We start from the raw sequence: 12018 nt of genomic DNA, 5'->3' as shown, positions 1-12018 counted from the left end.
CCAATGAGACCAGATGACATCCAATATATAAAAGTATACAGGGAAGAAACTCACTTATGAGCATCAGTAGAATATTCTACCAAACTTCTAAATAAAGTGGGGGATCCACAATGACTCATATACAGATAAATGACTACACACACACACACACACACACACACACACACACCAGCAAATTGGAGATTAATCTGCAAAAAGAAGAGGTGGCTGAATATAGAGTCCAATACAATGTGTACCTAGGATTCTAAGACAGTGCCTGTCTTCCACATGCCCAGTTTCCCAGGACTGGAACAGTAATCTCGCTTCATCCTGAGGATGAGATCACAGGAATTACTAAGGGCAAAGACTGAGAGGGGTACAATCTCAATTGAACTTCCAGCTCCTTTGAACATATATGTATGAATTCCAGAAAAAAAAGACATTTAGATATTGCATCCAGAAGATGTGTTGCAGGAAGTTGTGGGAACAACAGTGAGCAGAATCAAAGCTCAGACTACAATCTCCATGTGGGTTTATCTCAGGTTAACATCTTCATATTCACTTGCTTTACCAGCTACACACCACAATGACCATTCTTTATATTCAACAATGCACAAGTAAAACTCTTATGTGGAATTAAAATTTTTTTTAAAAATGAAAGATGCTGGGTTTGTCTTGTGCTTATCAAATACCATCTACATTGCTGTTACTTTTCATTCATTTCCCTAATATAATTAAACACAAATAATGCTCTGTTTTGAATGTCTTTTGAGTATTTCCTTTAAGGTTTTATGTGCTAGAGGAAGGCCCCCAGTTTAACAGTATGGTTGGTGTTTACTCTAAAGCATTAAAGTCAGCATACTGTACTGATAGATGAATACCCATGTTCTTAGTAGCACAATTCATAATAGCCAAACTATTCAAACAATGAAGATGTCTGTCCTTGGATGAATGGATACAGAATATGTGGTAATACACATTTTTATTCAGTCATAAAGAAGCATGAACTTATGTCATTTGCAGAAAAATAAATGAGCTTGAGAAAATTAGATGGAGAAAAATAAGCCAAACGCATAAAGTCCAGAGTCATATATATGATCTCAGATGTGAAAGCTAGAAAGGACAAAAATGTGTGTGGGGTGGACCTCAGAAAAATCACAGGGAGACAGTAGAGTATAGGAAAGTGTCCAGTGGAGAGAGGAGGAGAGGGGAAAGTGGAAAAGTGGGGAGTGATGGGGGCATATTATATTGTTTTATGTGCACATGTATGAATATGAACAATGAGTTTCATTATTTACCACTATAATGCACCAATAAAAAATATGAAACAAGAACAGTCCTGAGGTGGTGAGGCCTTGAATGATTCCACATGGGAGCAGCACCATCTGAGAGACTAGTGTGGCTCTGATAGGACTAGATCCGTTCCTGTCAGACCAAGTTGTTGTAAAGTGTGACCAATGACTTCCTCCCTGTCCTCATGCCTCCTGGCTCACACAGTGCCCCTTCTTCACATGGCCAGTTCTCTTTTTGATTCTCCATTGTTTTACTATATTCAATGGTGGTACCATGATGTTTGCACTTCCCAGCCATCAAAATGGTCAAATATTCTTCTTTCTTTAGACATTACACAAAATTAGACATTCTCTTATGGAATACAAACACCAGGAAAACCCTCCTTTAGCCAAAATTATAGGAAGTCAGCAAGATCATGGGTTAGGCAGTAACAAACCATCAATCCCCATGAAAATATTGAAAATCTATAGATTGGCTAGCCTTTTGAGAACTATAGACATTCTTCAATGACCCATATGAATCCTCTGGATGTCCAATCAACAAAAACTCACATCCAGTTAGTAGGGAAATTTGTAAAGTCTTTTCATATTCTTTTTTTCCTTTTAAATCTTTATCACATTTATACATCATAACATACAAGAGAAAGTAGTCCTATTCTCAATTTCCTCCCTTGGGATGGAGGGAAAGGGACAGAATTTGATGCAGTCTGTCCTATCTGTAGGACATCATAGGAGCTATTTCCGTATCACTTGACTCAGATTTTAAAGAGCAATAGCAGCAAAATTGTTTCCCAAAGTTGGAAATTGCCAATTTCTGTGGCAGGCACCATGGGAATTAAAGATCAAAGGAGAGAGACCTGAAGATATGTTGGGGCAAGATATTTTAGGCCAAGGAACATAAAAGAGCATTCAGTCACTATGAAAAAGAATAGATAAGAATCACAGGAAAGTGAATACATATAAAAGCATCCATGACCTTGGGAGGATTGTGGGGAGACACATGCACAGGGAAGGGAAGACACAAGCTGAGTAAAGATGCCTCTCAGTGAGCCTTCAGATCAATGATGTTTCTAGCACACATAGAACCAGCCTTAAATGGAAGAATATAGTTGATGTCTTATAAAAAGCCCCCTTGTCAATAAAAGATCATATGACACACAAAGAAACAGGGAAATGTGTCTAGTTAAAGGAACAATACAAATCTACAAATACTAAACATACCAACTCCAGATTTACTAGACAATGATTTAATATCCATTGCTTTAAATACATTCAAAAAGCTAAAGGAAAATACTAAGAAAGCAAAAGAGAAAAATTATACCTGGAAAAAGTGAAAGTACCAACAATTATATAGAGATTGTAAAGTAAAGGAAATGGAAAAATTCTGAAGCCACAAGTCAGAAATGAATTGAAAATGTACTTAAATGTTCAATATCAAACTCAAACTCACCAAAAGAAGAATCAAGAAACTGGAAGACAGTTAATTTGAAATTATTAAGTCTAACAAAAAGAAAATGAAAAAAGTAAATATTCTTAGAAACTTACAAGATGATATCAGATTGTAGAGAAAGATTTGAGACCTTCTGTAAAAACATACAAAAACTATACATACTTAAATAAATATATATGTAAATATACCTGCAAATCCAAGATGCTCAATGTACTCCAAGTAAAATAAATCCAAAGAGATGAAGACCAAGCGTCATTATTATCAAAGTGTCTAAAGAAAAGGCAAAAAAAATATTAAAAGGCACAAGAGAAAAGCAACTCATCACATGAAACTAATCCTCTAGAATATTACTGCTCAGTCTCTCAGTAGAAACTTTGCATGCTAGAGAACAGTGGTTTGATATATTTAGCATTGGGAAAGAGAAACTAACAGCTGAGTATTTTATATATGGCAAAACTATTCTTTAAAATAAGAGAGAAATAATGATATTCCAGAAACAATAAAAAGTAAGCAAGTTAATTAGCACTATACATGTCCCACAAGAAATTGTTAAATTAAAATAAAAATGACAATAGACAGTGATATATAGTCATATAAAAATAAAGTTCTCTGATAAAGGAAAATATAAAAGCTATTAATATTGTTATTTCAGTTGATTTCTCCACATTTAACTTTTCTTACAGTTTAGAACCAAATGATTTTAGGTTTGTTATTTGGGAGATAACATATTAATATATAATTTGTGACATTGTTAATGCAGTAAGGTGAAATCTAAGAAAGTAGAAATTTTGTGCATGATCAAAATTAAGTTTGTGACTTTTTAAAACAGAGTGTTATGAAGCAAGATAAACTTAGGTTGATAGATATCATTCCCAAGCTAACCAGACACTCACACACTCACACACAACATGTATTTATATTACTTAATAAAAAGGAGAAGTGAATCAAAATATGTCACTACAAATAATAATCAAACTCAAAGGACATCAATAAAAATATAAATAAAAATGAAAGAGCTCAAAGACACATAGAAAACAACAAGTGACAAGAAGAAGTCCTCTGTCATTAACATCATTAAATGTAATTGGATTAGGTTTTCCAATCAAAGTACACACATCAGTAAATTGAATTTTTAAATTTTTTTGGTCCTGAAGATTGAACACAGGGTCACTTAACCACTGAGCCACATTTCCAGCCCTATTAGAGACAGGGTCTCAACGAGTTGCTTAGTGCCTCACTTTTGCTGAAGCTAGTTTTGATCTTGAGATCCTCCTGTCTCTATCAAACAGCTAGAATTACAGGTGAGTGTTACTGCATTTGGTGAGCAAATTGGATTTTCAAAATCATACAACCTTTTACTGTCTCTTAGAGTAGCTACTCAGATTTCAGTAAACACAAAGGCCAAAATAAGAAAGATAAAGAAATGCATTCCATTTAAAAAGCAACTGAAAGATACCAGGGTGCTATAAAAATATAAGAATGCAAATTAATTCAAAGTCAAAAACTTAAAAATACAATGTCCGTTACATAATGATAAAAGGTCATGCACATGTGGGATTAACAATCATGAGCACATATTCACCACGCATCAGAGCTTCATAATAATTCTTACTAAATGCAAATAGATGAATACTAGGAATAGGTCTATAGTCCGCCTAAGCCCTTAACTCCCCCCAAGTACTCTTGTCTATTCTCTTGTTAATACCCGCCTGCATTTGAGCAACCACCCAAAGAAGCTAACATATACTAACCTCCATACCATCAAATCGCCCGACCTTAACATAAAATCCTAAGTCCAAACCTCAATTCTCTATATGCCATCAAAATCTGAAGGCCTTTAATGAAACTAATGAATTTACCTTAAATCACAATTAAATCCAACATCTCTAAACATTGTCTCCTAACACAAAGGAGAGATAGTGGAACTATAAAAACCAAAACAAATTTAAAGGAGAAAACAGAAACACAGCAGTCAAACAGAGTTGAAAAGTAACTTGAGCACCATGAAAAAACAAGGGAAAAAGGATTACAAACAATGCAGGACAACTTAAATACACAGGAGAACCTAGAGGCATCAGAAAAATGGACAGAGAAAGAACTCAAGGCATACCTAACTCAGATGGAAAGGAATCTTAGAGAAGACATTAGACAGCAAGTTCAAACAATGAAGTATATTTTGAAAACGAATTAAATAAGCAAATTCAAATGGCAAAGAACCAGCTCTACCAGGAAATAGAGATTTTTAAAAAAATCAAACAGTTCTCCTAGAAATGCAGGAAAACATAAACCAAATTAAAAATTCAAATGAGAATATTACAAATAGACTAGATCAAGTAGAATCCAGATCATCAGATAATGAAGACAAAGTTTATCAACTTGAAAAGAATATAGCCAACACAGAAAGGATGCTTAAAGCTCACGAGCAATCCATCCAAGAGATATGGGATATCATAAAAAAAAACAAACTTGAGAATCATTGGCATAGAAGAAGGCATAGAGGTTCAAACCAAAGAAATGAACAATCTATTGAATGAAATAATCCTAGAAAACTCCCCAGATATGAAAGATGGAATGGATTGCCAAATCCTGGAAGCCTACAGGACCTCAAAAATTCAAAACCATAATAGACCAACTCCAAGATATTATGAAGATATCCAATATACAGAACAAGGAGAGAATATTAAAAGCTATCAGAGAAAGGAGGCAGATTACATTCAGGGGTAAACCAATTAGGTTAACGGCTGATGTTTCATCACAGACGTTGAAAACGAGAAGATCCTGGAACAACGTATTTCAAATGCTGAAAAATAATGGATTCCAAGCAAGAATACTGCATCCAGCAAAATTAAGCTTCAGATTTGACAATGAAATCAAAATATTTCATGATAAACAAAAGTTAAAAGAATTCACAGCCAGAAAACTAGCACTACAAGGCATCTTGAGCAAAACACTACAAGAAGAGGAACTGAAAAACAGCACACAAAACTAATAGTGGGAGGAAACTCAGTAAAGGGAAGGAAAAAAATAACCAAAAAGGAAAAACTAGCCATATTAAAATAAATAAATAAACAAGCATGATGGGAAGTACTAACCATATATCAATAATAAACTTAAACGTTAATGGCTTAAATTCACCAATCAAGAGACATAGGCTAGTAACCTGGATTAAAAAAAAAAAAAAAATCCAACAATCTGCTGCCTTCAGGAGACTCATATGATAGGAAAAGACATACACAAGCTGAAGGTGAAAGGTTGGGAAAAGTCATACCACTCACATGGTCCTCGGAAGCAAGCAGGAGTGGCCATACTCATATCGAATAAAATCAACTTCAAACCTAAGTTAATCAAAAGGGATAAAGAAGGCCACTATATACTGTTAAAAGTAACCATCCACCAACAAGACATAACAATTATCAATATGTATGCACCAAATAATGGTGCTGCAACGTTCTTAAAACAAACTCTCCTCACGTTCAAGAGTCAAATAGACCACAATACAATAATTATGGGTGAGTTCAACACACCGCTCTCTCCATTGGACAGATCCTCCAGACAAAAGCTGAATAAGAAACTATAGAACTCAATAACATAATCAATAACCTAGACTTAACCAACATATATAGAATATATCAACCATCATCAAGTGGATACACGTTCTTCTCAGCAGCACATGGATCCTTCTCAAAGACAGACCATATATTATGCCATAGGGCAACTCTTAGTAAATATAAAGGTGTGGAGATGATACCATGCATCTTATCTGATCATAATGGAATGAAACTGGAAATCAATGATAAAAGAAGGAAGGAAAAATCCTACATCAGCTGGAAAATGAACAATATGTTACTGAATGATCAATGTGTTACAGAAGACATAAAGGAGGAAATCAAAAAATTCTTGGAGATACATGAAAATACAGACACAACATATCAGAATCTATGGGACACAATGAAAGCAGTTTTAAGAGGGAAATTCATTTCCTGGAGTTCATTCCTCAAAAAAAGAAAAAACCAACAAATAAATGAGCTCACACTTCATCTCAAAACCTTAGAAATGGAAGAGCAAAACAACAACAAATGTAGTAGAAGGCAAGAAATAATTAAAATCAGAGCAGAAATCAATGAAATTGAAAAAAAAACATTGAAAAAATTGATAAAAGTAAATGTTGGTTCTTTGAAAAAATAAATAAGATCGACAGACCCTTAGCCATGCTAACGAAGAGAAGAAGAGAGAGAGCTTAAATTACTAACATATGTGATGAAAAAGGCAATATCACAATGGACACTACAGAAATACAGAAGACAATTAGAAATTATTTTGAAAACCTATATTCCAATAAAATAGTAGATATCGAAGATATTGATAAATTTCTTAAGTCATATGATTTGTCCAGATCGAGTCAGGAAGATACACACAATTTAAACAGACCTATAACAAAGGAGGAAATAGAAGAACCCATCAAAAGACTACCAACTAAGAAAAGCTCTGGACCAGATGGATATACAGCAGAGTTTTACAAAACCTTCAAAGAAGAATTAATACCAATACTTTTCAAGTTATTTCAAGAAATAGAAAAAGAAGGAGATCTTCCAAATTCATTCTATGAGGCCAACATCACCCTGATCCCGAAACCAGACAAAGACACTTCAAAGAAAGAAAACTACAGACCAATATCTCTAATGAACTTAGATACAAATATCCTCAATAAAATCCTGGCGAATGGAATACAAAAGCATATCAATATAATTGTGCACCATGATCAAGTAGAATTCATCCCCAGGATGCAAGGCTGGTTCAATATACAGAAATCAATAAATGTTATTCACCACATCAATAGACTTAACCATAAGAACCACATGATCATCTCGATAGATGCAGAAAAAGCATTCGACAAAGTTCAGCATCCCTTTATGTTCAAAACACCAGAAAAAGTAGGGATAATAGGAACTTACCTCAACATTCTAAAAACTATATATGTTAAGCCTCAGGCTAGCATCATTCTGAATGGAGAAAAACTGAAGGCATTCCCTCTAAAATCTGGAACAAGACAGGGATGCCCTCTCTCACCACTTCTATTCAATATAGTTCTCGAAACACTGACCAGAACAATTAGACAGACAAAAGAAATTAAAGGCATAAGAATAGGAAAAGAAGAACTTAAATTATCACTATTTGCGGTAGACATGATTCTATACCTAGCAGACCCAAAAGGCTCTACAAAGAAACTACTAGAGCTAATAAATGAATTCAGCAAAGTGTGAGGATATAAAATCAACACACATAAATCAAAGGCATTTCTGTATATCAGTGACAAAACTTCTGAAATAGAAATAAGGAAAAACACCCCATTCACAATATCCTCAAAAAAAAAAATAAGATACTTGGGAATAAACCTAACAAAAGAGGTGAAAGATTTATACAATGAAAACTACAGAACCCTAAAGAGAGAAATAGAAAACCTTAGAAGATGGAAAAATATACCCTGTTCAGGGATAGGCAGAACTAACATCATCAAAATGGCGATATTACCAAAAGTTCTCTATAGGTTTAATGCAATGCCAATAAAAATCCCAACGGCATTTCTTGTAGAAATAGATAAAGCAATCATGAAATTCACATGGAAAAACAAAAGACCCAGAATAGCAAAAGCAATTCTAAGCAGGAAGTGTGAATCAGGCGGTATAGCAATACCAGATTTCAAACTGTAGTACAGAGCAATAGTAACAAAAACAACACGGTACTGGCACCAAAACAGGCGGGTGGACCAATGGTACAGAATAGAGGACACAGAGACCAATCCACAAAATTACAACTTTCTTATATTTGATAAAGGGGCTAAAAGCACGCAATGGAGGAAGGATAGCATCTTCAACAAATGGTGCTGGGAAAACTGGAAATCCATATGCAAAAAAATGAAACTGAATCCCTTTCTCTCGCCATGCACAAAAGTTAACACAAAATGAATCAAAGAGCTTGATATCAAATCAGCGACTCTGCGCCTGATAGAAGAAAAAGTTGGCTCCAATCTACATATTGTGGGGTCGGGCTCCAAATTCCTTAATAGGACACCCATAGCACAAGAGTTAATAACTAGAATCAACAAATGGGACTTACTCAAACTAAAAAGTTTTTTCTCAGCAAAAGAAACAATAAGAAAGGTAAATAGGGACCCTACATCCTGGGAACAAATTTTTACTCCTCACACTTCAGATAGAGCCCTAATATCCAGAGTATACAAAGAACTCAAAAAATTAAACAATAAGATAACAAATAACCCAATCAACAAATGGGCCAAAGACCTGAACAAACACTTCTCAGAGAACAACATACAATCAATCAACAAGTACATGAAAAAATGTTCACCATCACTAGCAGTCAGAGAAATGCAAATCAAAACCACCCTAAGATACCAACTCACTCCAGTAAGATTAACAGCCATTATGAAGGCAAACAACAACAAGTGCTGGCGAGGATGTGGGGAAAAGGGTACTCTTGTACATTGCTGGTGGGACTGCAAATTGGTGTGGCCAATTTGGAAAGCAGTATGGATATTCCTGGGAAAGCTGGGAATGGAACCACCATTTGACCCAGGTATTGCCCTTCTCGGACTATTCCCTGAAGACCTTAAAAGAGCGTACTACAGGGATACTGCCACATCAATGTTCATAGCAGCACAATTCACAATAGCTAGACTGTGGAACCAACCCAGATGCTCTTCAATAGATTAATGGATAAAAAATGTGGCATTTATACACAATGGAGTATTGCGCAGCACTAAAAAATGACAAAATTATGGAATTTGCAGGGAAATGGATGGCATTAGAGCAGATTATGCTAAGTGAAGCTAGCCAATACCTAAAAATCAAATGCCAAATGTGTTCTTTGATATAATGAGAGCAACTAAGAACAGAGCAGGGAGGAAGAGCAGGAGGAAAAGGTCAATTTTAAACCGAGACATGAGGTGGGAGGGAAAGGGAGAGAAAAGGGAAATTGCATGGAAATGGAAGGAGACCCTGATTGTTATACAAAATTATATATAAGAGGTTGTGAGGGGGAAGGGAAAAAAACAAGGGAAAGAATTAAATTACAACAGATGGGGTAGAGAGAGAAGATGGGAAGGTAGTGGAGGGGGGATAGTAGAGGATAGGAAAGTAGCAGAATACAACAGTTACTAATATGGCATTATGTAAAAATGTGGATGTGTAATCAAAGTGATTCTGCAATCTGTATTTGGGATAAAAATGGGAGTTCATAACCCACTTGAATCGAATGTATGAAATATGATATGTCAAGAGTTTTGTAATGTTTTGAATAACCAATTAAAAAAAAAGCCCAGGGCACTACACAGAATAAATGTACTGCTCTCCTATGCTCATGTCCCAGATGTGTCAGAGGTGACAACTGAGAGTTGGAGGTGACAGGGAGAAAGAGTTAAGTTTGGGGAGAGAAACCATGGGACTCTGCCTTCATCAAGGTCCACGGCATTATTTGTAGTCTTTCTCAGGGAACTGGGTAATGTAAAGAAAACTCAGCAAAGGGGGCACTTGTATACTTCACTGTGGTGCTAGCCAGCTGGCCAGCAGCTGCAGGGGTGTTGGATTTGTGCTCAGTGAGATGGGAAACCAGCTGCTTCATCTCCACAGCGACATGAGAAAGGCTCACTTCACTCAGGCCAAAGGTGGAAGGTACAGCTGGGCTTCAAATCACTTAGGTGAGGTCTGTAAATGGACCACAAGGAAGCAACTCTATTAATCAAGGACATGAGAATAAAACATTCAGGAATTAACTTGGACAAGGAGGTGACAGGCTCCTGTACAGAAAATTACAAAACACTGCAGAAAGAAGTCACAGTAGTCACGGATGAATGGAAAGGTATTCCACATATAGTCAGTTGAAGACTTGAGCATTCAGAAACCAGATAGAGATGTTCAAGTGAGCTAAAGACATTCCTGTAGGTGAGATACACAGAGTAATCATGCAGAGTTCAAATAATAATAAATGTTGGAGAGGAAGTGAGGAAAGGAACACTTTTATACTGTTGGTGGGACTGTAAATTAGTATAACAACTATGGGAGTCAGTATGGAGGTTCCAAGAAAGACTCTGCATGGAGCCGCCATTTGACCCAGCTATACCACTCCCCAGTATTTATAAAGAATTAAAGTCATCAGACTACAGGGATACATGCAGACCCATGTTTATAGCAGCACGATTCAAAACAGCTTCCAACTATAGAACCAGCCTAGGTGTCCATCCATGGAAGAATGGATAAAGAAAATGTGTTGTATGTATACAATGATGTTTTACTCAGCCACTCAGAACAATGAAATTGTGTCATTTGCAGGAAAATGAATGAAACTTGAGATCATTATGTTAAGTAAAATAAGTCAAACTCAGAAGGTCAAGTGTATAAGTGGAAGTAGACTGAAAAAAGAAAGAAAAGATAGGGAGTCTCCAAAAATAGAAATGAGATCAGTAGAGTAAAGTTTGCATGGGGAGGGAGGAGGGGAGGAAAAAGGGAAGTACTGAGGAATGATATTGGCCAATTATATTGTTATAGTGTGTGCATGTGTGAATATGTAACAATGTGTCCCACTAGAACACAAAATTTTTGTGTGCACAAAAAATGCACACACAAAAGAAGAATAAATAATATAAAGTCAAACACAATCCTAATATATAAAAGTATGTTTAAAACCCCTTATAAACAATTGGATTAATATGTTATTTTAAAATATAAAATATTCTTTGGTCTTATTTGAGAGAAGACATATATCATAAGGAAATAGATAAAGAGGACATCAGAGCTTCACCAGCCTAAAGTGAATGAACATCATAAAAAATAACAGAAGAATGTTATACATGTAGAAATATGTGAAAAGACACATTTGTATTAATAGAAATTGAAATGCATGATGGCATTCTAAATTTTTTTTTTTCCTTTCAGGTACTAGGGATATACCTCAGTAGATTAAATGTTTGCCTTACATGCACAAGGCCCTTGGTTCAATCCCCAGCACCACTAAACAAACAAACAAACAAACAAACAAACAAACAAACAAACAAACCAAAACCCCTTTTAAAAATGCAGTTATAATACACACAATTTCTGAAATACTAGTAGGAGGATTAAGAGTGGTATATGGACAACCAGATTTCTACATGCAGAATAGCACTGAAAATTCCCAGCACTTCCTTGATGTACCAACTCAACGGTATTAAAGACTTTAACATAAGGCTGGATACTGCACTAGAACAAAGGGAATCCCACTCTCACAGCTCTTCCTCCCAGAGTACTG

This window comes from Spermophilus citellus (genome assembly GCF_964194105.1).
Source record: "Spermophilus citellus genome assembly, chromosome: 1".
Classification (NCBI taxonomy): Eukaryota; Metazoa; Chordata; class Mammalia; order Rodentia; family Sciuridae; genus Spermophilus; species Spermophilus citellus.
Note: the sequence above shows the minus strand (reverse complement) of the source record.